The sequence below is a fragment of the Castor canadensis genome, chromosome 14 (genome assembly GCF_047511655.1).
Source record: "Castor canadensis chromosome 14, mCasCan1.hap1v2, whole genome shotgun sequence".
In the NCBI taxonomy this organism is placed as follows: domain Eukaryota; kingdom Metazoa; phylum Chordata; class Mammalia; order Rodentia; family Castoridae; genus Castor; species Castor canadensis.
The window spans coordinates 80,822,050-80,849,281 of record NC_133399.1 but is presented as its reverse complement, the minus strand read 5'-3'; the positions used below and the strand labels follow the sequence as shown (position 1 = coordinate 80,849,281).

General features: G+C 36.8%; 1 protein-coding gene across 21 annotated transcripts in view; it reads left to right on the top strand.

The window, feature by feature from the left end:
• Tenm3 (teneurin transmembrane protein 3) overlaps nucleotides 1–27,232 on the top strand; it is a 2,373,066-nt gene that overhangs the window by 1,583,571 nt on the left and 762,263 nt on the right. For all 21 annotated transcript variants that reach the window (XM_074054924.1, XM_074054923.1, XM_074054922.1 and 18 more), the window contains exon 9: nucleotides 21,946–22,030. The gene's annotated coding sequence lies outside the window, so the exon portion shown is untranslated. The remainder of the gene's footprint in view (nucleotides 1–21,945; nucleotides 22,031–27,232) is intronic.

Sequence of the window (27,232 nt, the reverse complement as noted above, 5' to 3'; positions counted from 1 at the left end):
TAATTCCAGCATTGAGGAGATAGAGAGAGGCAGGAGAATCTTGAGGTCAGCCTGGGTTACATAGCAAAACTGTCTCAAAATCCAAAATAAACAGCAAAAAAATAAATGTACTGATCATTTTGGCTTTATACAAACAGCACTTTAAAGTGTTTAAATATTTTCCATGAATAAATTGAATAACCTCATAAAATTCTGGATTCCAACTCATCTGTTAGAAAAAAATGAGAGCCCTTAGTACTTTTCATTACTTCCTATCTAGAACCTTCATTCATTCATGTATTGATATTGAACCTGTCATTGAGAGTACATAAATTGACAACCCAAATCCACTAATCAAAGAAAGACGGTATAAGAAGATCTCTCTATTCTCAGAAAGCTTGCAACACAGTCAGGGTGATAAGAAACAATCAATTTTGAACACAAATGGGGAGCAAAGATAATGATATACACTTGTTTCTTCTGGTTGTTTTGTGCTTTCTGATGAGACAAAACCCAGAAAGTCTCAAATGTATTTGTACTTACTATGTTCAAAGCCAATATCAGGTTTTTAATTAGTTATGAACAATCTAATGTACCCACAGACTTTATAACAATGACAGACCCTAAAGTAACCTGGAGCTAGTTCTCAACTCTTTTCCTCTTCCATGAAATTCTTGTCCTCCGCAATGCACACTCGTTTCTCTCCTTTGAGTGATTTTCTGCATGTCATGATGACCCCACCTTCTGGGCCCTTGTGCCAACCCTTGGGCTGTGTGGCTTCGCTAAGTGGACGGGGCTAGGAAGGGCATCAAAAGGAAACACTTAGTCCAGTGGAGGGAGACTTAAAAGACACTCAAAATGTTTAGTGCGTGTCTGAGTTTGAGGAACTCCCAGACAGATGTCTGACATTTTCCAGGAAAAGGCAACCTTTACCAGCAAGGAAGAAACCGACCCAGAGGGCAACCCAAGCAGGAAGTTGAATCGCGACTGAGTGACCTACGCATCAGCAGGTCCTTTCCAACAAAAGCAGAGTTACATGGGAGCTGGGGAACAACGGAGCCTTCAGTCCTTTGCCACCTTACATTTTGCACTTAAAGCAGGCTCTGTGTGTATGTGGGAGCAGGGGGAGAATAAATTAGAGAAACATTGGAAGTTTTGATCTGATATTGAATTCAACTTTTAAAACAAATCTAAGATTACATTTTTCTTGAAAGTAATCTTAAAAAATCTAAGATTACTTGAGATTTCACCCCAAGGCCTGGAAACAAAGTTTGTTGAAAGTAGGTTGAAAAGTGGCAGAAGAAGAAACTAGTAACATTCTTTTCTCTTGATGCCTTTCCTACTCTTGCTGATTCAGTGAAGCCACATAACATGAGGGGTGACCCAGGGCTCACAGAAGCAGTTCATGATATGCGGAAAATTGTTCAAAGAAAAGAGATGAGTGGGCACTAGAGAAGTCAAGATTTTCATGAATTGAGTTACAGGTAACTTTAGGGATTGGTCATTATTATGAAATCTGTGGGTATAGTAGACTGTGGCCCAGTTGCCTAAAATTTTCAGATCAATTTGCATAACTAATTAAAAGCTGAAAGTTGATTTTGGACATAGAGAATAAGACATACTTATGGCTTCATGTATTTTGCTTTTTCTTTAAGAAGAATGCATTAAGTATGCTTGAAGTAGCCAATCAAGGCCCATTATCAGCTTCTACAATTACGTGTAATAGTAAATCAAGATATGAAGAAACATGGAACTGCCATTTTAGTAAACATATGATTCCAAAGTTAAGTGGATAAGAAGTGAAGTGAAGGCAGGAAAAGAAATGACATAAGTGAATAGCTCAAGATGTAATTCAAAGAGAAGTATAAACAGGTCTATCAAGAGATAGCTCTCCCTAGAAATTTCCTGTGTTAATTCAAATATTTAACTAAACATATGCAGATAATTATGGTATGAGGAGAAGAATTTTGAACTTGAAATTCATGGAGAAAGCTTTCTATCTGGTTGTACATCAAACTCCTGGATATATGTATTCTGAGAGTTGGGAAAGACAGTCCTCCATGGCTCTCTTAGGCTCCTACATGTCTTTCTAGGTTTGTCAACACTGTATATACCTGGCTACTCTTTACTGGGGCCATTCTCAGAGTCATGTTTAGAGAGAGCAATCTTGAGGGATGATGCAATCTCTTCTTCTGGGAGAAAGAGCTGATTTTCTTACTGCTTGGTGTAAAAACTGATGGACTCCCCAAACTCAGTGTTCCTCAGCTACATGCAAACTGACTATGTGTATCACATCCTCTGGGCCCCTCCATATTACCCCTATGAAATAAAGGAACAAATATGGTAACGCACGTGTTGCTTGTGCTTTGAATGATAAAGTCCTTTGTCTTTGATGTATGGGTCTTGTGGTCTTCTGCTAGCATCCATAAAACATGGGCTAGCTTGGATGTAGAGTACAACCTTAGAGCCAGCAACTGTTATTAACACATGTAGAATTTACCATGCCTATGATAGGTTGAGTCTATCATACAGGGATATTAAAAATATTACATTTGGAATGTTATAGTACTAGTCAATGTTCCTTACTTTTAGGAAAACTTCAACTGTTTATTCTTCAAAACAAATTAATGACATATGTACCTGGTGGAGTCATCTTACTTTCTTGTACTCATCTTTTAAATAGAATCTTTAAAATAACCTTGCAAATATTTTAAATTTGGGTCAACAGTCCTCAACATTTAAATCTTACAACTCCTTTTTTCACCAACTTATATTAATTCACTTTCTCCTCCAGAGACCTGTTCAAACACACCCCCACAAAATACACGACTTGAATTAAAAGCAGATAGATGGTCTACTTGTCTCTTCTCTAGTTACACTGTGACATTGATTTCAAGTTGGACATGCCAAGGAGTTACATCAAAGTTATAACAATACATAATATAATAAACAGATTGGCAACATAAAAAATATTGCTATAATCTTATAAACTGCAGGCTGCAGTAAGATAATTATGAGGATGAATAGCTTTATTAATGTCAAATACGATAGTATTTTCAATAAGCTTATGACAGAGCATCTTCTATTCCTTTGCAACCAATACTGAAGACATGTGGAAATATGAACTTTCTCTCAGATTCATAAAAGCATAAGAAGAGATAGTGACACAATTATAATTATATTAAGAAGCATGGTTGATTGGTTGTCAGCACACTTTACATTTAACAATCCTGGGTGTTTTTACATGATAATGGCATAATGACAGTAATGAACTTAGAAGTTATTCTTAGCAGAGTATCACAGCAGAGTGTAATCGATTTCTGCAGAAGCCAGAAATGCAATCTTCAACCTTATAGGTTATTGTAAATGCAAAGCACAAATTCTCATTCATAACTACTTAATTAAAGAACATTATTGGTTTACCTGTAATTGCTTTAATTTATCACAGTGTTACAATTTATAAGTAATGTATGTTATTCTTCACTAGTTTTATTGTAATTACACATAATTTACAATTCACATTACTGGATTTCTAATTAGCCTCTAAATATTCTTGGTTATAAAAATGAAAATACTATTTTAAGGAGACTAAGATAATTAACAATGTACTAAATCTATTGGCTGTCAAGCATTTACCAAACAGTAAAGTCAACTAATTCCAGCTATTTGGTTGAGGGGTTATAAAATTTTATAAAGTTATGGACATCAACTTAATCAATCCTTAAGGAGCCACCATTAACAAGTCTGTTTCAAATTAATCTTAGAACTCTGCTCCACATTATATTTAGCAAAGTGACACATTTACCATCTCCTTTTCTGTTTTTGGTGACTAATGCTGGTGACAAGGGCTGGTGGTACAGATACCCATCCTAATATTCTCAAACAAGTTTTCCTATTCTTCAGAGTTTTCAAGTTACTCAACTTAGTATGCTTAACAGCAAAAACTTCAATCAGTTGAACCTGATGTATCTAGAAATTGGAAGAGATAATGTGGTTTAGTAAAAATTCACTATTTTGAATTTTTGAAAGTTTTTAAAGAGCTATTTTGGCATGTTGCAATAAACCAAGGTCATATGACCTGTCCCTTTTACTTGAAAATGATTAATGAAACACACATGACTATAAATGTTCCATAGAATATGTAGTCACATTGGTAGTGTGTTTTGAAAGACCTTTAAAATTCAACATCTCCTTAAATCAACCTGAATTTTCTACCACTAGAAATAACATTTTTGGCATTGCTTCTTTAAATGCAATATAGTTTGTACTATGGATGAAACATTAAATGGGTCCTTACGACTGAATTCAAAAGAATTTGTTTTTTAGATGAGACTGTATCAGACAAAAGAGTTAGAAGGAACAGAGAAACACTAGGTCAGAAAATAAAGAGGGTAATGGCAGAGTTCTTTTAAGGAAAGAAGCCTGTGTAAACTAACATAAAAAGTATTATGGTGGGAGTGGAGATATGTCCAGGAACCCAAAGGGTCTGTGAAGTTCCTGTGTACCAGTATGGAATAGAAGATCATTGAAGAGAATTGGGACTAGCATCAAAGACAAATGTCCCTTGCTTGGTAATTTTGCCTAAGGCCAACCATCAAATCACCCTGCTAAGATTTTTTTTTTCCCAGCCCTTGAAGCTGTTGCACTTTCTTACGTTTAATGAAAATGGAGTTTTCTATATTTGGAATAAAAATAACTGAATATAACTTTGCAAATGAAAACAAAAGATAGCCTTAAAATCATAAATATAACTTACAGTCCAAGGCAGATGATCATAAGTGCAAATCATCTACTAAATCTGTCTATACTGAAATTTTGTTGGAATGAATACAATAGGTCCATTTTTAAGTAGTACTCCAAATACACTCACAGCTGTAAGCAGGTATGAACCATTCATAGGGCAGGTCTAGTCTGTGGACTTTTGTCCTATGATGTCAAAGATGCCCCACTCTCAACCAGCATATTAATATTCAGGGACCTAATCAAGAGGTTTCCAAAGATTGTGGCTGTTGCAAGCAAACCAAGGGTTAATAGATATGTCTGACTTCTTCTGTCAGTGGGTGTCACTGTGAAGAAATCAACAAAGCCCTATTCTGAGGACTTTGAGGACCAGCTTGGAAGTATTTTGTAATAATGGTGCTCATTGTAACTGGATTTGACCTGTGGTTAACTCATAGAAGCAACTAAAATGGCATGCATTTAACCACATTGAATATACTTCTAGTGCAAACCAAGCATCTTAGTCAGCCTATGATGTCACAAGAAATATTGTGGAATTGAATAATGAGCAATATTCAACCAGACTCAATATATTTTTTGTGTTCTGTTAGTATGTGCAGGTTGTATGCCCTTCTTTCTCTTCCAAACTGCCTTTATTCAATATGCTCAAATCAGTTATTCATTTAGACTATGTCTTAATTATTCCTATCCACAGATTGGTGTGCCTGATTTTTTTCAACAGCAAAATTCTCCTTTCTTTCTCTGTGCGCATTTTTGTGTGTGTGGTTTTAAATCACACTTAAACATATATAGGAATATTATGTTGGAAATTGTGCTAATCGAAGCAGAGTTTAATGGGCCTCATAAAGGGGAAGGACATGCCATACCTCAGTTGATTGCTTCTCGATTAGGACGAAGAACGCTATCCCATTCTTCCTTTTGGGTATGACTTGAGTCTGTTCAGCGCACTACATAAATGATTTTCCATGGCTTTTTAAAATGCAGTGCATATTAATATTTTAAACTGAAGTAATTGCTTCTTGCTCAGCAATGGGTTTCATTTATGCATGTTTATCCTCACCAAATGGAAAGTATGGTTAATCTAAGTTAAAAATGGGTTCTTTAAATAGCTCTAATTACATTCTGTTTATATTTGTGTGTATTAGACACTTAAGATTTAATCGGTAGCAGTTCTAACAAACCATAATGTTTATTAGCTGGTTTTAAATTATTGTTATGGATGGCAGTTGAATGAGAAAATAAATGATTTGTCTACTAGAAAACACAGTAAATAAAAGATGGACCAAGGTCTATAAAAAAAAGATGTTTTGTATAACTTTAAATTTTAAAATAGTTTATCAGAAAGAGAGAACATAAGGTCAATTCATTTCCTATTTTCTTTATTTTTCCCTTTTTAACTCTAGTGGTACAAAAGACAGGTGGTATAAGGTTAGTAGGATTTTTATTTTCAAAAATTGTTAAAATCCTTATGTTCATATGTCAGGAAGGGAGGAATTCAATTTTATATTTTAATTTCATTTATTTTACTCTGAAAAAAGTAGGTTGATTTTTTTTAAATATTTTTTAAAACTTGGGTTCTTCTTTCTTCCTGAGAAATCCTGGAAAGGATTTTCATCTTTGAAGAAAATTCCTGAACTGCATATAGCTCATGCACAGTAATTGTAAAAACTCACAATCACATTATTGACATTTAATTTTCTATTTGTTTTACTGGAGTTTTCAAGATATGCAAAATGAAGTAAAATCAAAAGACAATTTATTAATAATAATACCTGTATCTCTCTGTGGAACTACAAACATTTATGATTGTATTTTAAATGCACTAGTATTCCCAGGAAAGAAATTATAGAATTATAAGTGTCATTTTGTAAATAAGGAAGCAATGACAGACATTTTATGACATCTCTACTTAAGAGATAAGTAAAAAGGGAACACTATCTTATACCACATGTTCTCCTAATAAAATTTAATTAGAAAGCTGAGTGACATTGAACAAGTCACTCCACTTTTTTGTACTTCAGTTTGGGATAGTATAGTGTCTACCTAAAAAGTGGTGTGAGTTAAATGAAGTAACACATGAAAACACATAGATCGATGCTTCCATATGAATACTGGTTATTAATGTATTCATTTAATCTCTGCCTCCAGTTCTTACCTCTACATATTACTGTAGCCTTCAACTCCTTCCTTTGCAAAATTTCTCATCTTTCTTTTTTTTTTTACATTATATTAGTATATGATAGCTGTCCAGGGAGTTTTGTTGTGACATTTTCATATATACATATATTGTACTCTGGTTTGCTTCATTCCCTCCATTATTCTCCCTCAACCCCCCTTCTTAAAATGACTTCCACAAGTTTCTATATTCATACATGTATAGAAAATACAACAACCATTTTCACCCTCCTCATCCTCCTTTCTTTCCATTCTTTTTTCTTCTTTCTAGAGCATGTCCTCGATACTTCATGCTGGAATATTAAGACTTCCAAATTCAATCCAGTCTCTCTTTCTGTCCAGCTTCAGAGTTCCACTACTGTGTTTGAATCTTACTTCCTCTCATCCCCAAACCTGCCAACAGGTTTTCATTGAATATAATGCCTCTCTCTTCACTGAACGTAATGTTGCATATTCACCTCCACTATGGGACACTCCAGAACCTGGCACCATCACCTACCCTTCCGTGCTTATATCCCAATTCTCTGAAAAACTCCTATATGCAACCAGTCCTCACAACTCATCTCAAGACTGCCTTCCTCTACACTGGGTCTCTCCATTTTCTTGCAGTGCACTCTCCCTACATAGAGCCTTACACTTCCTTTCCAGACTGCCCACCTCTGGATTGCAAATGCATATATTTTATGCCATTCATATGTCACCCTTTTTTACCTTTTAGCATAAATATCCAAAAGCATTTCTCTTCTCTCCTACAATATTGCATCCTTGTTCCTATCTTCAGCATAGGACTCTGGTGTGGCACATAGCATATACTCAGTAAATATTTACAAAGTGGGTGTTTATTACAAGATTAGATGAATGTTGCTGAGTGCTTTATTTTGCATAGGTAAGCATAAGGTTGTAAAAGTGACCATTAATAGGTAATACCTGAATTAATTAGTAATGACCTTGTAAAAATTGTGAACTTGCCTATCTCTTTTGCCTGTCCCTACATCTTCCCCCAATCGCTATTTCTTTCTATTCATTATTTCTTGATTTCTTGCTATATTGGTGTACAATGTTGGTGCCAGTGATCTGGGAGGAGCCAGACATTTTTTGTCACCTCCAATAACAGTCTTAGCAAATAGCAGTGAAGATAAACATGCACCAGTACTCACAGTGAAATGGGATGAACATTGGGTCAATGATTGTCAGGGAATCAGAAGCAGAGAGCAGGAGAGCTGAGTTAGTCTGGGAGCCAGGAAAGATCTCCCTATGGATATGAGCTTTAATCAAGACCCAAGGGAAGCACAGGAGTGACAAAGCAGAAGTGGAGTGTAGCAGACCAATATGCTCATCATGACCCATGCTAGGCTCTGGGTCCAAAGGAAGAAAAGGAAAGAATATCCCCCCCAGTGTGTTCACAAATAATAAAACAACTTACAATAAGTACCAAAAAGAAAACAAGCAGTTTGTTGTTATAAAAAGTGGAGGAAATGGCATCTAATTATATAGGGTGGCTCCAACAGACCTTTGGGGAAAGATGCCATTGAAACTGGAATCTGTAGGATAATAAAGTCGCCATAGCGAAAGCAAACATAAGAGTTCTAGCTAAAGGGCTAGGCTGTGCAGAGCTTTAATGGTGGGAAAGAGAACGGCCTGTGGAAAAGAGAGAAGGAAGGCTAATGTGGCTGATAAGCTGTAAATAGGAGAGGTGCTCAGAGGCGAGGTTAGCAAGGACTCTTGAGTACAGAGGGCCTCATGGTCCAAGATAAAGTTCACCTTTTACTCTAAGTGCATTGGGAAACTATTAATGGGCTGCAGTCTGGGGAGTGTTTAAAAGTATTGCTTTGCTATCTACAAAATGAAAATACCTGTAGAAGGAAGAATAAGGGCAAGTGATCTAGGATGATGGTGGCTTAGGCTAGGGACAAAGTGGTGGAGATAAAAGTGGAAGAATTCTGCACATATATTAGAAGAACATGAATAGAAGTGGAAGTGGGGGTGAACAAAAGAGGAATAAAGAGCTCAAGGTGGTTGATTCACATGAAGGCCTTTTTGCTAACACCTTCCTTTTCAGCCTGTTCCTCTGGCTCTGGAGCTGTTTCTTTCACACCTTGACCCTACTATGTGTGGTGGAGTATTACTAATCTAAAATGCTTGAGACCAGAAGTGCTTTGGATTTGAAATATCTTGGGGATGGGACCCATGCCTAAACAGGAAACTCATTTATGTTTCTGGTACAACTTATACGGACAACCTGAAGGTAATTTTCATACAATATAGTTTAGTACACCCATGTTTCACTGTCACTATGTGAGGTCAGGTTGGAATTATCCATTTTGGGGTCATGTCAGTACTTTGAAAGTTTTGAATTTTGAAGCCTTTCACGTTTCAGATTTTCAGATTAGAGACACTCAATCTGTGCAAAAACTGAGAACTTTCTTGGATTCTTTATTATAAACTTGCTCTAATGACCTTAGAATACCTTAATAATGACCTTAGAGGAAAGAGATTGTGAGTTCTGATAAATGTGTTACCTTCAGTATTGAATTTCGTTTCTCAGTTAGCCCAATCACCTTTTTCCCAAAGTGGATATTTAGAGGAACCTCTTCAACTGCCTCCATCCCCAGTGCAAAAACCACAGTTCTCCTTAAGATGTGGCTCTCTGGTGAGCTAGAATGGATGCCTGTGAGTTACCTGCATATTGCATTGAAGATTCCACAGGTCATCCTTACTACCAAGTCACTGAGGATAGCAGCTGGGCCAAATGCAACAGAGCCTGGCTCTCTGTTAATTCCCAGTGCCTACCATATGTTGGCTCTGGTTGTGTGAATAAGTAATTCCAAGTGAGTCCTGATGTGGAACTAAGCTTCCTTTACAGGCTGGGCTTATATTCTTCATAACACTTATAGCCTGAAGGAGCCTTGGATATTATGTTATCTGATGCCTTCATTATACCAACAGGAAAGGAAAGTTGTAGAAAATTAAAGCAATTTGGGGCACATCATGCTATTCCAGAAAACCATAACCTTTGGAACCAGAAAGATCTGGATTCTAATTCTAACCACATCTCCTATTATTTAGGCAAATTAATCTCTGTAGCCTCCTTCAATTTCCTCATTTTAAAATGCAGATAATAACTCCTACTCTGCCCAATAGTCAAAAGACTTAGAACTAATGTACATCAAGCACATGACATAAAACACTCAATTAATAGCAAGTGTTATTATATGTTCATGTTCCGTTGTCACTTACAAAAGTGACGGGGTCACTTACTGCAAGCCTGTAACTCATGTGTCCAATGTAGTGCTCCTTTCTCTATACAACACTCAGCCTGACAAATGTCCACAGGTTCATGGGCTCCCACTAGCACTATTTATGACTAGCAAACAAACACATCCCTTCTTGTGCCCATTTCAAACCCTTCGAGACTTTCTGTGCCCTGGAGAATCAGGTACACGATTTGTAATTTTATTCAGCAGTGAGATGCCAGCGTGGTAGCAAAAAAAAAGCTAAAGCAATATTTCAACCCTAAGAATCAGGTCTGGCACCCAGAATAAAAGACTCTTTTAATAAGAAGAATAATCTATCAATTTTGTGAAAGGGCTTTTGGAAAAGGCTTGAAGTCCTGCTGCAATATCAAACATAAATGGTACATTGTCCTAATTTTTTTTTTTGGTGGAAATTGTATGGTGGCAGTAAGAACAGAATTTCTTTTGCCTCAGCCCTTGCATTTTTAGAATATGCTCTACAGACAACTCTATTTTTTAGGGGCTAATAAGAGACATGAGAAAAAAGATAGCATGGAGGAAATGAAGATAATACTTATAATAATAATCTTGTGTACTTCTTCACATTTAAAGCATTAAAAAAAATCTGTTTCTGCTCATAAAAGAAAACCCCTCTTATTCTTATCATTATTGCTCTATGCACTTTTTAGTGTGTTATTAGAGTACAATATGGTTATCGCCCTAGTCCTGCTGGGAAGGCATGTGTCTGCTGAGGGCTCCCTGGAGCTCACTTCTGGTTTCAGCCACTTGAGTGTGCTCTAGAGTATGCTGCAGCCTGTCTGTTCTCCAAAAACGTGACAGGATGCCTAGGAAGGTTTTGAAGGGAGTCCTCCATGAGAAACAGACCAGGAAGATGTAAATAAGAACCCCCAAGAAAGCACTGTAACAAGGATTATGTTGCAGTATAACCAGGAAAGCCTGCAAGCTGAGGAGAAGAAGCCAAATCGTACAGCTGGAAACTCACACTCTAAAAGCAAAATAGTTTTTGTACTTCCTCCATGATCTGTTCATTTCTCCATTTTCTTTCCTTTGTTTTTAAGAATTCCAGCCATGTCAGCTGAGCTAAGGAAAATATGTGTCCATTCTCCAGCTATGGAATGTCCATGTGTGTATAGGGAATACATAAGGGAAGGGGGAGAAGGCACCGTGCATGGCTGCGTGCAGGCTGGGTGGAGACTTCTGGCAGTTAAAGAAGCCCACAGCCAAGAGGTGCAGCTGACTCCTCCACAGTAAGCCTATTAGGGTTGTGGTGTTATTCTAGTCATTAGTTAAAGCTAGTGTTCTACAAAAACCAGTATCTCATTTCAGTGGTTTTAGTTATATTCTAAATATTCATCCCTTTTGTCCTGGCCTCTATAATACTTTCAAATATAATGGCAAGCACTTGACTAAGTGAAGACATACTGAAAATTTCAGGAATTTAGCGAAGTTGCATGACCTATGCAGAATTTTTTTATGTTCTACCTTGGCTTTCTTAAAGAATTTTTTTGCACCATTTCGCAGGAAAATCATTAACAAAAATATAATGATAATGATAATAACTTTGAAATATACTCAATTAAAAAATAATGTCCCTGAATATATAAATTGTCTATTTTTATAATATGAAATTGCTTTGTTCCTTTAGGGACATAAAAACAAGTAATGCCAGTTCCCCTTTTCCTCATAATCTGAGCATTAATTTTTTTTTCACTTATTAAATTTAAGCTTGCTTTCCTGATGAAATATTTCAAACATCCAGGAAAATACAGTCATGCTCTAACCTAGATCATATGGTATACATATATATAGCTTCTCTAAAGTCATGGTTCAATTATCTCTTGAGTGTGCACTATTTGTTGAATACTTCTTTACTGAACAAAAATTCCTCCAGACCAGTGCACATAGGAAAGCACAGATAAATTATACAGAATAATAAAGAACAGTATTGTTATAGAAAAACAGAGCAAGCTGTGGGGAATCTGGAGACCCATAGCAGGACATAGGGATACAACTGTAAGTTTGTACAGGGAGGTCTCATTGAAAAGGTAAAAGTTGTACAAAGACTTGACAGAGGTGACATAATGGACCATATGGATGTCAAGAAAGAGTACAAAGGCTCTGTGATGGCCAGCCTCCAAGATCATCCTAGTGTAGTAGAAGAGCAACATGGTATAACTCTTAGTTTTAAAAATTCACTTGAGCTGCTATGTTGAAAATAGGGTAGAAGTAGAGAAATCTTTAAAGATAGGAGTTAACAAGATCTTCAAATAGGGTGGTGGCAGTGTTGGTGTTGGCTATGTTGAAAATAGGGTAGAAGTAGAGAAATCTTTAAAGATAGGAGTTAACAAGATCTTCAAATAGGGTGGTGGCAGTGTTGGTGTTGGCAAGTGGTAAGCTTCTGGTTATATTTGAAGAGAGACCTGTCTGAAGCTCTAGATGGATTGGATGTAGGGTATAAGAAAGAGAGAAATTAAGTATGCCTCCACGATGCTTAGCATGAATAACTGGAAGGATAGAGTTACCATCACCCTAATTTTTTTTTAAAAAAACTGGAAGAATGGGAGGTACAATCAATAGTTTAGATACTGCAAATAACTCTCAAAGGAATTTAAAAACTGTACACCTCCATTAGTCACGTGTGGGACTATGCATATTCCATATTCCTATATCAACATTAACTTTATAATCTGATGACAACGGTGTCTTTAAGTTCTGGACTAGCCTAGCTATTATTATGCAAATATCTCCTCTTTCCCATTCTCTCAAGTACTTTCATTGCAGGTTTTTATATATATTAAGCTCTATTTCATCTATTTTTTTTTTCTCTATGCTGCATTCTGGATGATTTCGTTAAATGCACCTTTTAAATTACAGTTCTCTCTACCTGTTTCCAGATCTGCTATTAAACTCATTTGCTTTTATTTCAATGACTATAATTTTCACTTACAAGACTTTATTTTGTTTCTTAGATCCACCCATTCTTTTCCCAGATTAGTGTCTACTTTCTATCCTTTGTTTTATCACTTTAGTTATTTTAACCAAAATTATTTACTAATTTCTCTCTTAGCCTTCCATTATCGTAATTATTTTGGATGCTAATTCTCCTTTTTCTTTCATCTGATCACGCCCTCTCCTTGTGAATGGATCTCTTTCATCATTTATGGTTTTGTTCTGGTGGTTGTGAGGATCCATGCATATGTTTCTTGTGCCTGGGTTGTGGAAATGATGCTACAGACTTGGTTTTGCCTGAGTTTCTCTGATGGCTCCAGTTATTCCTCAGGTCCAAGATAGGGTGTTAGATCCACATCTCATGAATTGCGATTGGCATTTAAATACATTGCATAAATATTGGAAATTTAACCTCGTGTACCGGCCCAGTGAGGACTCTTGGAGTTAAATTTTTTTCACAAAGGACCTTTCTAGAGCTAGGTGTATAGCTCAGTGGTAGAGTTCTTGTATACCATGTGCAAGTCCCTGAGTTTGATCCCCAGCACCTTAAAGCAAAGCTAAGAGACTTCTCCACCAGAACACCAGAAGGACAAGAGTTACTTGCCTCCTCCCTTTGATAATGGACAAAAAAAATTTTTAAACTGCTTTTCACAATGTCTTTTTGGCAGTGAGCTCAGTTCCCTTTCTCTTCCTTTGTGAGAACACAGACCACATCTTCTGTCCTCAAATGGGCAGTCATGTCTTGGTCTCAAAGTGCCAATTTGCATTTGACACTTCCAGGAAAACTCAGTGTCAGGTGAAGGTCTTTTTCTGTCTCACCAAAGAATTTCTCGTTCTTTCTTTTGAACTCCGCTATGCTGTGGTGGTTTATTTATTAAATGTTTGGTTAGCTTTTATGCAAAATTCTGATTTTTATCCAAAATTATTAGTTTGGGATAAGAAGTTGCTAAATATGGTTCACACTGTCAGTATTGATATTTGACAATCTGTGTGACACAGAATGTTCTTCAGGTCTCTTGAGTGCCAGAAGGCAGTCAGGGGTCCTGGGAGAAGGACAAGTATAGTGGCTATTTACCAACCAATATCCACGACTTTCAACATTTTAACCACCAGTATGTGCTAGAAGGGTTCATATCAGCCGCCTACCAGAGTGTATGGAGTGAATTTTTCTTTCTTACTATTCTCCACACATAATTCATATTGTTATTTGTAGCAATTAGAGGAGCTCAAGGGAAAAACATTACCTCAGGGGATGAAAGACTTGGAAAAATATCTGGTCATTAACTTATTCGCAACATGGAACTATCTTAAAGTATCTTTAGATTTTTTTTTTTTTAATAGTACCAGGGTTTGAACTCAGGCCTACACCTTGAGCCACTCCACCAGTCCTTTTTGTATTAGCTATTTTCAAGATAGGGTATCACAAAGTATTTGCCCCAGCTGGTTTCCAACCACAATCCTCCTGATCTCTGTCTTCTGAGTAGCTAGGATTACAGGTGTGAGCCACCAGCACCAGCTATTATGTTTCTTAAACTAGGCACAATGAGAAATACATTGTTAAGTGTGAAAGTCAATTTTGTATCCTTACTCTGATGTCAAGTGAAATACATATTGTAAAAGTGTTTAGGATTATAGTTGCTTACGTTTTAATTAGTTCCAAGTACTTTAAATCTTAATCATAATTAAAAAATCATTACATTCATATCTTTGAAAATAGGTTAATGATGTTGACATTAGCCTTATTTTCTAGAAATTATTAAGCCAATCTTGGCATATTTGAAGAGTCACATGGATTACATCTGAAAGAATTGCCACTGAAATTTTTGGGGAATAAATCATTTTTGAGACAAATTTTGTTTGATGTCTACAAATATAACTTGTAGAGAAAAGGAAGGGTATTGGTTACAGGCTCTTGTACTTACTAAAAGTGGTAGAATCCCTGGATTCTGGATAAATTGTAAACCCTGTGTATTTGAGCACAAAAGATTTAAAGATCAATGTCAAAATTCTCAATTATGCCTAGAGGTGGTCATGATCTTTGCCTGTCTTGGAAACCACTTAAAAATACCTGTCCTGCCTTGTCCCTACTTGTCAGTTATTTCCACACCTCAGCCAATCAGCTTATAAGAAAGGATACTAGACCAGGAGGTTGGATTCATTCAGAAATTTCCACAATTTTGTCAAAAATTGTCCCTGATGCCAAAGACTATTCTTGTAGCATTAATTGGTTGAGAAAACACTGTGGACAAAAATTTACTATGAACTCAATAATTGTGTTAGGTGGATTTTTACTTCAGTGCAAATTCAATATATATTTTGCAAACCAATATTAATTAAATCCACTTATTTAATCTATTTCTTCGATGTATAAACAGATTCTGGGGCTTCCTTGCAATAAGTTTTTGCCTAGCATGATCTGAAGTTAAATGTTGAAAACTGCTGCTGCACAGACTGTAAAAATAATTGAACAAATATGTAAAGGTTTCATAATTGATATTCAGCTGTGGTTCAACTTCCTCATAGCCTGATCAGCTGACACTCTGTAAGCTCCATCACCCCAATTATTCAATTATTTAGAGTAACAAGTTTCTCCAGGGCCCATAGCCTATATTGTAGATGGGATAGCAACAATCATAATAGCCCAAATTATAGCTCTTTCTTCCACTTCATCACACAGCACCTCAACCCATAATAAAATGCTTCACAAATTTCTGAGAATCACAAGCTTTGTCTCTGCTACTCACTAAAATCCCAGTGTCACACAACTTCATCACATTCTGCCCACTGGACAAGTCCCTTTGTCTCTAGGTAAGGGGTACGTGTTAGTCAAGATTCTCCAGAGAAATAGAATTCATAGAATTTATAGAAATGTATAAGATATAAAATCTTTTATGAGAATTGGCTTACTTGGGTATGTAGGTTGAGAAGTTTTGCAATAAGCCATCTACAAGCTAGAGATCAAGAAAGCTGGTGGTATAATTTAGTCTCTGAGTTCCAAAGAACTCAGAACCAGGGGCACCAGAAGTAATTATGAGGCTAAGGTCAGAGATCTATAAACCATTTGGGATTGGTATAAATCCTGAGTCCAAATGCCTGGGTACCTGGAGTTCTGATGTCTGAGGCCAACTCTAGAAGAAAGAAAACTCACTTTTCCTCCCTCATTTTGTCCAATTCTGGCTTTCAGCCAATTGGGTGATGCCTGATCACATTGTGAGGATGGAGTTTACTCAAGTTATAGAGTCAAAAGGCTATTCTCTCTTGGAAATTTGCCCAAGACACATCCAGAAGTAATGCTTGACCAATTCTCTGAATATTCTTTAACCCAGTCAAGTTGACACAGTAAGAATAACCATCATTAAAGGAATATAAACTTGTTCCTCAGTGCTTCCCCATGACTGGCCAAGCTGATGACTAGTGATATGCCAGAGCCATCATGTTCCTCTCAGAAGTGAGGACAATGCTTGACTTCCCACTTTGCGCCATGCTGGTTCCCTTGGTGCCACCATGCCTTAGGTAACCTTTATATAAACAGCCATTTGACTTCATGCCAAAAGCCCACCCTCAAAATGGGTTTACAAACAGCACCTGGGTCCCAGTGCAGGAAAGACACCATCCTGTCATTGCTGCCACCCTTCTCCTGCACCTGCATGTAAATGTCCCTCTTCCCTCCTTCCTCTTCCAGCCAAAACAGAAGTCTTACTGCAAAATATCCCTTGGAACCCTCTATTTAAATTGTCCATTCACTTGTCAGATTACTGAAACATGTTTGCATCTCAAGGAAGACAATGCCATTTATTTCACATAATATATTGTTGTTAAGAGAGTTTTCACATCTATTCACCCACTGATAATGAGCTCCATGTGATAAAATTAAAGGGAAATTACCATTTTGTTTCCAGTTTGGGGGGTGGGAAATAATTTTGAGAAAGGAAAATTGAATGGCTCATTTGAATGGTGAAAGATAAGCAATGTGGTGTTTTGGAAGGATATATAAGGTATAGATGGCAACTTAATTTAAAATTAGCTCTTACAAATGGGCTAAACAAGCAATAAATATTCCTATGGAAATGGTCTAAACTGCCTGAGGACCTTATGAAGTAGAGAATTAAAATAATTGAGAATGCATGGAGAACAGTAAATAAGCAGGAAGGATTTCCGTGCTCATCTGAAGCAAGATGGCAGCATGTAGCATTTGGGGTCATAGGAAAATTACTATGGTTGGAAAGATTCTTCTTCCTCACTCACACTGTGAATTACTGTTGCAGTTTGTCCAAGCATCTCTCATTACATTTATTAGCTTCAGTTTTGTATCACAGTTATTATCAGCATTGATTCTTAACTCTGCCTTTGAGTTGAGAGTACAGGCAAAGATTAGATCCAACTTATCTTCATATCTCCCTCAGACCCTTGTTTTAGTGGCTTTTACATAGTTGGAGTTAGTAATTTATGAAACATACAAATACAAACACAAAAAAAGGAATGAATGAAATTCTATTCTAATTTGTTTTGTTTGGGTTTTTTTCGACAGGGTGTCAATATGTAAACCCAGACTGGCCTCAAACTTCCAATCCTCCTGTCTGAGCCTTCTGAGTGCTGATGTTATAGGCATGCACCACCTCACCTGGCTCTAAATGAATAATATTTTATAAAGAAAAATTTTATATACATTTGTGACTCATTCAGAGTAAAGTCTGAGAAAAAAGTGGGTATAAAAATGGATCATCAAATCAGAAGAAGATCTCATATAAAACCCATCCCCTGATTTGTCTGTCTCATTTATGTGGAGGAACATATCTAATTCCAACTCATCTCTTCTTCTATAGTCAGTGTAAGAAGCAGTATGGTTGCATCAGAAGTGCTGAGTGCAAATCTCGTGCAAAGCATTTAATGTGTTTGGACTTAGGGAAATTCATTGAGATGCTCTGGGTTTCAATTTCTTTATCTATAAAATGGACTTACTAACAACCGCCTTACCTGCAGAACGATTATTTGGTTTTACAAGAGTTGTTTACCAGGTGCCTACTGTGAGCCAGACACAGAAGCTGTAAACATGAGTCCATTGTGGGAATCACTTGAGTCCATGTGTGTGAACATGCCTTTAGAATAATAAATTGATATTTACACATCAGGGAGTATCACTGTATACTTATGGCAGAGTCTGTTCTGCTATTTTAAAAAATAAAGAATGTCTTCTATTGAAATTTGATTACATTAGCAAAAACAAATCTCCTGTTTTAATAGCCAAGGTTTTTTTTTAATCTACAAGCTAGATTCTTTTCTCTAGATGTATTAGTATTTTGGATTTAAAAACCTATGTGAGCACTGATACATCTACAATCTTTTTCCATTATTTCTTTTTATTCTTTTACTAACTTATTCCTATTTTTATGATTGTTAATAAAAATAGGTGATGAAAATGTCGAGTGATATCACCATGTTCTCTTAACCTCATAAACATGTCTGTCTCATTGTATGTTTAGAAAATGTTATTGGTAAACCAACAGAAAAATTAACTCAAAAAGTGGAAGAGAAAATAATAAGATCTCAGACACATTTACACCCATTTTTATAGAGAGGTCTTTGCTCCTCAAGGAAGGAGGGGAAAGAAAGGCTTTTTGCTCTAATACATTGACCTTTGAGTCTGAATTAGTGCAGTATCAGTGGCCAAATCTCAACTGTAAAATGAATCTGTTAGGATTAAGGGTTTAGCTGTTGCATGGTTAAATGGGTCAAGCTCTCTTAGCTGATGGATTTAGCCGATCCCACCCCAAAAAGGAAAAGTTTAGATTCAAACAAACCTGCCAGCTTACAATATTTCTACTATATCACACTTTTCCCACAAGACTCACAACCTCTCAAGTTTTGGAAGAGAAATAAAAAAATAAATTCACACCTCCAGCTTCTTTTCTGAGCCAGCCTTACTAAAGAAAAGTGAGCACTCACTCTCATATTCTTTAATAACTTGGGGAGGGATAGTCTTATTTGCTAACTGAAGTTTGAAAACTATAACCAGTACCACCAATCTGCTTTCACCCATACAATTATTTATTCCAACTTCTGTGAATGCTACAAAAATACACCTATCCCTTAAGAAGACAAGGTTCTTTTGTGTGTGTGTGTGTGTGTGTGTGTGTGTGTGTGTGTGTGTGTGTGTGTGTTTGAACTCAGGGCCTTCACCTTAAGCACTCCCCCAGCCCTATTTTTGTGATGGGCTTTTTTGAGATAGGGTCTTGCAAACTATATCAAGGCTGGCTTCAAACCTCAATCCTCCTGATCTCTGCCTCCTGAGTAGGTAGGATTACAGGCGTGAGCCACTGGCCCCTGGCAAAAGCAAGGTTCTTTGTCTGACAAATTCGATCCATTGGGGAAGGGGAAGAGATACACACAACACTTCTATTAATCATATGTAGAACACTTTAATAGGATAAATCAGTATAAAGTCAATTCAATTTCTTATAACCTTAAGATTAAGGAAATGCTTAGACATGTTTATCAGCTGACACAGGCAGCCCGTAAGTAGTTATCTCACAAAAGTAAATTTTATACTAGATTCTATGTCTGTATGAAGACAGCATAATGAAACCCACCAAATACGGTTTGAAAAGCAGGGAAGGGATATATGGATATACAATGGAGGGGGTGAGCCTGTTCAAGGTAGACTATACAAATGTATCAAATTATCACAATGAAATCCCTTCATATTAATTAATGTATACCAATTCAAAAATAAAACAAAATTTAAAAAATTATTTCTAGAGCCTGTATGCATGCCTATACAATTCCAGTAGTTGTTTCATAGATTTAGAATGCATGTCACCTTCTGTTTATTTTGAGTACAAAACTTAATAAGTCACCCAGGCAGTATTGATGTTCTTCTCAATTCTCTACCAATTGGCTTATGATGAAAATTAGAATTAGATATAATAGACCCTGTCAATTTAAAAACAAACAGCCATAGGTAAGCACCAACCTCTGAGTAGACTGGGAAAATTATCTTTATAAAAGCTTTCCTTTCAAGAACACCAGATTCTCTTGTGGCTATAATGTCCCCAGCCCCAATTCTCCTCACCCTAATGCAAGGGAAAGTGTGGATGAATGCAGGTTTTTCCACTTAATTTCCACAGAGTGTGTGTTCTCCTGCATGGGCTTATCTTGCTGCCTAATGAAATAATCAGCTAGCATGCAGTGGAGGAGTGGTAGTGCAAGAGGGGAGGAACCATTCTAAAAGGTCTATTATCCTGTCAATATGTGCACAGAACTCTCATTAATGTTAATTAGATTTACCGCGAGTACAAGGGGAGGCTAGACCTTAAACAGCAAGTTTGGAAAAAAAAAAAAAAAAACCTATCTAGCAATACAAAACATAGGAAAAAAAATTAGAAATCATTCCTGCCTCCAAGCAACCTTAACGTGTGTAAAAGACGTTTATGTAGCCATTAACCCAAACAGAAATTGAACTTGTCAGCATTACGTGTAGAATTTATATAAGGGTAACTGTTCAAGAACAATTTCCCAAACGAATTAAATTCAAACTGGATTTATTTCTATGCAGTAGATATATGCTGTCTATCATCTTCTTGATAGAGCAACTGAAAACAGTTTGATTTTTATAGACCTTTTATTTATGCTTGTCTTTAAGATAGAAGAATAGAGATCAAAAGGAAGAACTGCCGTTCAAAATTTGACTTACAAATAAAATCAAAAACTTAACATCAACCTTGCCTTCTCTCTTCATCACCTGACATACTTCCAATCCACCATCAAACCCTGTTAATTTTCCTTAAAATAAATGTAAAATCAGACCGTTTTTTCACCTGTGTCTCCACTTCAACTGAGCATATGTCTCACCCTGGCTACTGTGATAGCCATTAACGTGAATCCTATTCCTCCATGCAAAAGCCAGAATATCCCTTTTAATATGGCATTCAAAGCCTGTCATTCTCTATTTATCCCCTTCAATGGTTGCCTTTCACTCAGAGTGAAAGTTTTACAATGGTCCCCAAAACAGGGCCCACTTTCAACCACCTCCTGTCTGATCTCATACCCTTCCATGCTCTCCTCTCAAGCTACATTTGCCTCCTGGTGTTTTGTTGACATGACAAGTGATCTTTGGGCTCCTGGCCTTTCCATTTACTGTTCCCTCACTCCAAACTCATTTTCTTCAGGCCTCTGTACAAAGCACACCTCATCAGAGAACCCTTCCATAACCATCCTTATTGAAATAGCAACCTCCCTTCCCACTTCGTATTCCCTTCCCTTTCCCTACAGTGTTTTTACTCCATAACATATAACATCATAACATGTGAACATCTGTGACTACATCTGTCTACAACTGTCTCCCTCAGTTGAATGTAAACTCCATGAGGAAATTTTCTCTGGGTCCCTGATGTTGCACTAGCACCCTGGACAGAGTCCAAAACATGTTAGACCCTCAACAAATGAAGTGAAATGATACTGTGGTTGTTAGGACTATATTGTACTCATGTTCAATTACAAACAGACAGTGAACCCATTTTATCAAATATCTGAAAATTTCTCTATACTACATTAAGAAATGATGTAAGAAGATAGTCAGAGGTCAGCTTTGGAAATCCTGAACTGGATAACATTGCTTTCCTAGATTTCTTTATTAACAGCCCACAATGGCTACAAAAAATTTTCTTTTGTATTGAGTGCCTTTTATTCTCAAATACTGTCCTTAAAACCCATACACATTTTTTCTTCCATTCCATGCTCTTTGAATACTTTCATTTCTCTTCAGGTTATATAAATCTTTCACTTTTTATCAAGTTCATTAAACAAAAACTTGAATAGACAATGGCCTCTTTTTTTATTTCTCTTACCCCAGAACCTGTCTCAAAATCAGAGTTGCAGAGAAAAAGAATCAATATCTTCCAGATCATAATAAGAAGTGCTGGAAACAGGAGCGTGGCGTGAGTATGCAGACCTGAATTATGCACCTACTAGTTTTTGTGTGTGACATGCTGACAGAAGTTGACACTTAGTGGGTTAGTATGGTGTAGTTGTCAGCTGGCATTAAGTCTTGCAGTTCATTCTGCAGTCAAAATAAAGGAAGAATGACAAAGTCCATATTTGAAATCAACACTCTAGCACCTAAAGCATTACTGCTTGCTCCATGGTACCCAAGGCCCTCTCTGCTTTGCTGAGCCCAGAGATAGACTCATTTAAGCTTAAACAGGATATTTATTAACTAGTCCACCTAAGTGTATTTTGTACATGGTGGTCATAAAAAGCACATTTTTCTCATTAAACTTTTATGTACTTTTCTTAAGTTAATTACAATCATATAAAATAGAAAACAAGGGTGGGGGAGGGGAGCAAGGGGGAGAAATGACCCAACAATATACGCACATGTGAATAAATGAATAATAAAGAATTATAAATACATAAATAAAATAGAAATAAGCAAGAAGGGAAATCAGGAAGAAAAGGTGTCTAACAGAAAAGAAAAGGCCTATTATATTCTAGTAATTCTGCCAAATGTAATAGGAAGCTTTAAACCTATAGGAGGAGAGTTCAAGGCATGGGAAATTTTCTTTCCATTTTGTAGGGTTTTTTTTTTTTAATATTTGCTAATTGCCTAGTGGGATATGTTTTGCATTTTTTAAAAATACTTATTTGTAAGTCTATAATATTATTATATTAAACTGAATGGGATTATAGTCACAGAATCAGACTTTCTAAAGAATTATGGTTTATTTCATCCTTGTCATCATGCCTATCATGAGTAAAGCAAGCTTTTAAACTCATAAAAGTAATTAGGGATGTGATCTGTGGAAATACTCTTATATTGTTATGAAGCTATTTGTGTTGCCTTTCTTTGGGAAATGAATCACTGTGTTTCTAAATTGGGGCCTCTTTCTTCTTCTTCAGAATCATAGAGGTTGTGCTTTCTTTGTTTGTGTAATGAATAAGAGCCTTATCTGAAAATTGTTGCATGGCCACCCTCCATTTTAGATAGACTTGGAAATTCAGTTTTGTCTTTCTCTGCTAAATAAATAGACAGAGGAAGTCTTCTACCTGTCTGACGCTGCTAATTGAATTACTGTACAACACATTAAGCAAAGAAAATTTGGAGAAGCAGCAATTAAATTATGTTCCCATGTTCCAGAGAGTAGGCTCTTCACAGACAGAAGGAAGAGGAAAAACACTGTCAAGTGATGGATACTGATATTAGGAAGGGAAGACAGAACACAGCTCATAAGTTCTTTGTCTCCCACAAAGATCTAAAATGAAAGAATAGCTCAGACTTGGTTTAAGGAGTTTCCTCTTTGGGTTACTTCCAAATGAGCCAGCAGACTGGACAAAGGATATGTGAGATCAACATACAACCAGGTGGACAGGACTCCCTAATTTTTCTTAGAGGAGGACCTCAAATGTGGAGGTCAACTGGGCATGCACAAAGTAAAAGATCAACCACAGAGGAAGTCCAGACCAGAACTCTTAACATATACCTACCAGCTAGGGAAGGGACCTCATCAGCACTCCAGGACCCTATTGCTCTCAGAAAAGAGCCATATGAGTTCAGACAATGATGAGGCTAATGAAGACACAAATCACATTGTGAATGTCAGGGAACCATACGTAAGAACCGGGATACAGAGGGAAGGTATTTTATGTATCTGTACTCACTCGTGCTTATGTGATAAGCATTACACAAACACACACATACCTTCCCTACCACCATTTCTCTCTCCCCGGGCTGTCTTCCTAGATCAATGGATACACCAAAATGACAACAAAACAACCCCTATTCACACTCACTTCTGCATCCCTAGGGTAGAAAATAAAATATGTGAAGGAGTTTTATAAACTATGAATAGCAATAGGATGGATTTTTAAATTTGTATTAAATGTTATTGAAGTATAATTTACATGTAATAAATTTCACCCACTAAAATGTGTGTATTTCAATGAATTATGGCACATTTATACACCATGTAACCCCTACTACAATCAAGGTATAAGTTATTTTTACCACCCCAGAAAGATTTCTTGTGACCCTGTCCAGTCAATCTGATCCATCTCTCCTCCCAAACAACCACTATCTCCTGTCACTACAGATTAGTTTGTCTTTCTTAGAATTTCATTTAAACGGATTTATTCTGAATATGTATCCAAGGAGTTGCACGTATCAGTAACCTATTCTTTTTAATTGCTGAATATTATTCCACTGACCACAGGTATTATAATTTGTTTAGCCTCTTACTTGTTGATGGATATTTTTAATTAATTCCAATTTGAACTATTCTGAATAGAACTGTAAGGACATGTGTTTCCGTTCCCTTGGGAAAATACCTGAGGTGCAATTATTGAGTCATGTGACAAGTATATGTTGACTTTACAGAAGCAGAAAAACTAGCCAGATATGATGGAGCACACTTGTAAGTTCCAGGCCAATCTGGGCAACATAGCGAGACCTTGTGTCAAACTAAAGTAAAAATGAAAGGGGGCTGTGTTTGTTAGCCCAGTGGTAGAGTGACTACCTAGCAACTGCAAGGCCCCCAGTACCACCGAAAAAAAATTTTGTCATAAATATTAGATGAGGCTTTTAAAAAATCTCCTCTACCATTCATTTGAGAATTTCATCTCATTGGTTTTGGGTAAGTTAAACTTGCAAAGCCATAGTTTTCTTATCCTAGGACATTAATTATTATAATATTTGAAGGGATTAGTATAACATTTTCAGATAAGAAGGCTTCCACTGATTATAGGAGAGGAGGGCAAAATTTAGTATTTTGTGAACACTTCTGCTTCCTCATCTCACCTGTTCCCTTGCCTTTCTTTCCCTATCCTCAAGGGAATAGCTAATTGAATTGATGTGAGACTGACCCACAGGCTTCTCTGAAGAAGTGGCATTTGGCCTGACACTTGAAAGGACAGAAAGAACCAGGAAAATATGTAAAAGACCATCCCAGGCAGAAGGACAGAAAATGCAAAGGCTTAAAGCTCTCTTATCAGTCTGAGAGAGCTTGTGCTATAGGGTTAACAGAGTGAGGACTAAGCATGTCAGAGAGGCCGATGAGATAAAGGACGGTGGGACTGCAGTAAGGCCATGCGGGAACCGGGAGGACAAGTGTTTGCAAAGGCTATTTTTGTACAGATTATAAAGGTGCTCCAGTCCTAAATTTAGTAGATTAGCCTGAATGGGTGGACCATAAGGAACCACTTAACTAAGGGACTGCCATGATGTAAGGGAAATTTTGAGAAGATTAATTCAAAGCTATCTTGTGCAGAATCACTACTAAATAACTAATTAGTCAAGTTGATTTTCAAAGTGAGTTTTAGGAAAGTGTTAGGCAGAACTACATCTGTTACCTGTGGGCAGGGCTCAGTGAGAGTGATGGCATTGTCATAGCCTTGGTTAGTGGATACAATGTCTAAAATTAGAACATTGTCATAGCCACAGAAGAAGGAAAATAAGCAGGCAAAGAAAAATGCAGTAGAGAAAGAGACTTTTATTGTGAAAAAAAAGAGACTTTTATAAAGGGTGAAACTACATCTGGAGAGGCTGGAGTTCAGGGAGAATGACTGCCCTAAACTCTCCAGGTTTTTTACTGGGTAACAGGAGAGGGAGAATCCTCTTTTCCACTAATGTCTGGCTACTTGTCTACTCTAACAGATCACTTAGGAAGTGATTGCAATAAAGTAGTTGTTCTCATGGAGACTAGAATAAAAGGAGCTAAACTAAGGAGTATTTCATCTTAAGAATCAGCTTCACTTGGTGTCTTAGTCCATCCACGTGATTATAAGAGAATACCATAAACCGAATAGTTTATAAACATCAGAAATTCAATTCTCACAGTTCCAAGTGCTGTCGAGTCCAAAGCAGATTCCATGTCTGGTGCAGATCCTCTTCCTGGTTCTCTCTATATCCTCCCATGGTAGAAAGGACCAGGGAAGTCTCCACATCTCTATTTTAAGGGCACAGATCCCTGTTGTGACAGCTTTTCCCCTACCACTTAATCACCTCTTAAAGGCCCCAGTTCCTCATGCCATCGTCTTGAGGGTTAGAATTTCAACCTATGAAGTTGGGAGAACATAAACATTCAGACCACAGTGCTTGGTAACTAAAACATAAGAAATAGAAGCCAGGAACCAGAGGCTCATGCCTATAATCCTGAGATAGGGAGGATTGCAGTTATCCATGTTCATGTAGTACAGTGTGATATATCAATGCATGTATAATGTGTAATTATCAGATCAGTGTAATGGTATGTCTATGGCCACAAACATTTATCATTTCTTTGTGCTGAGTGCATTCAAAATGCTCTTTACTTGCTATTTTAAAATATATAATTAATTGAGGGCAGGTTGGTTTTTTTTTGGGTTTTTTTTGTTTGTTTGTTTTTTTGGTTCACTGCTATATTCCAACTATCTAAAAGATTGTCCAGCACATAGTGGGGATTCAGAAAATGCCACATAAATGAATAATGTTGGAACATCAGAAGAGGCACCTTAAATCTGAAAAAGGGACTACAAAATATAGTCTCGGTGCCAGAGAATAACAATATGTTTCTTTAGTTACTTATGCAAAGGCAAAGAAATCATCACTTGGCCTTCTTCAAATTCCCAAAGTTAAAAACTTATTGTAGAGATCATGAAGTCCAGGCCAAAGAAGAAAAGCTGCTCCTCATAATAGTCTGCAGACGCTACAGGCATTTGCTTTATGAGCAGTCCTGCAGATGTGGTCCAGTTATCTGCACTACATATGATTTACATCACCAAGCAACAAATATTTATTAATTCAAACTCTTTTCTTATTTAGAAGGCAGTCAAGTTATGTCACTAAGGAAAGCTACTGCTCTAGGATATAAAACAGTAGAAAGACATGGTCAGGATTTTTCAAATGTTAAGTGATAATGTAACTTTGCAAATCGTCCTTACTAAAATAACAGTGTTTGGAAAGTGATCATTTTTGCTGTTTACTTCAGTTGGTATCACTGGAATAAGCTATCTCCTGTGTAATCTGACACGGCACGACTCAGTGCCAACTCGCATGCTGCATTATGAATGTTTCAGACCGTTTGTGCAAGTGTAAATCCATGTAGACTGTATAAAGATGCTGTTCTGCGTAGTTTATTTTGTCTCTCAGCCATGGAGCCTAAGCCTGG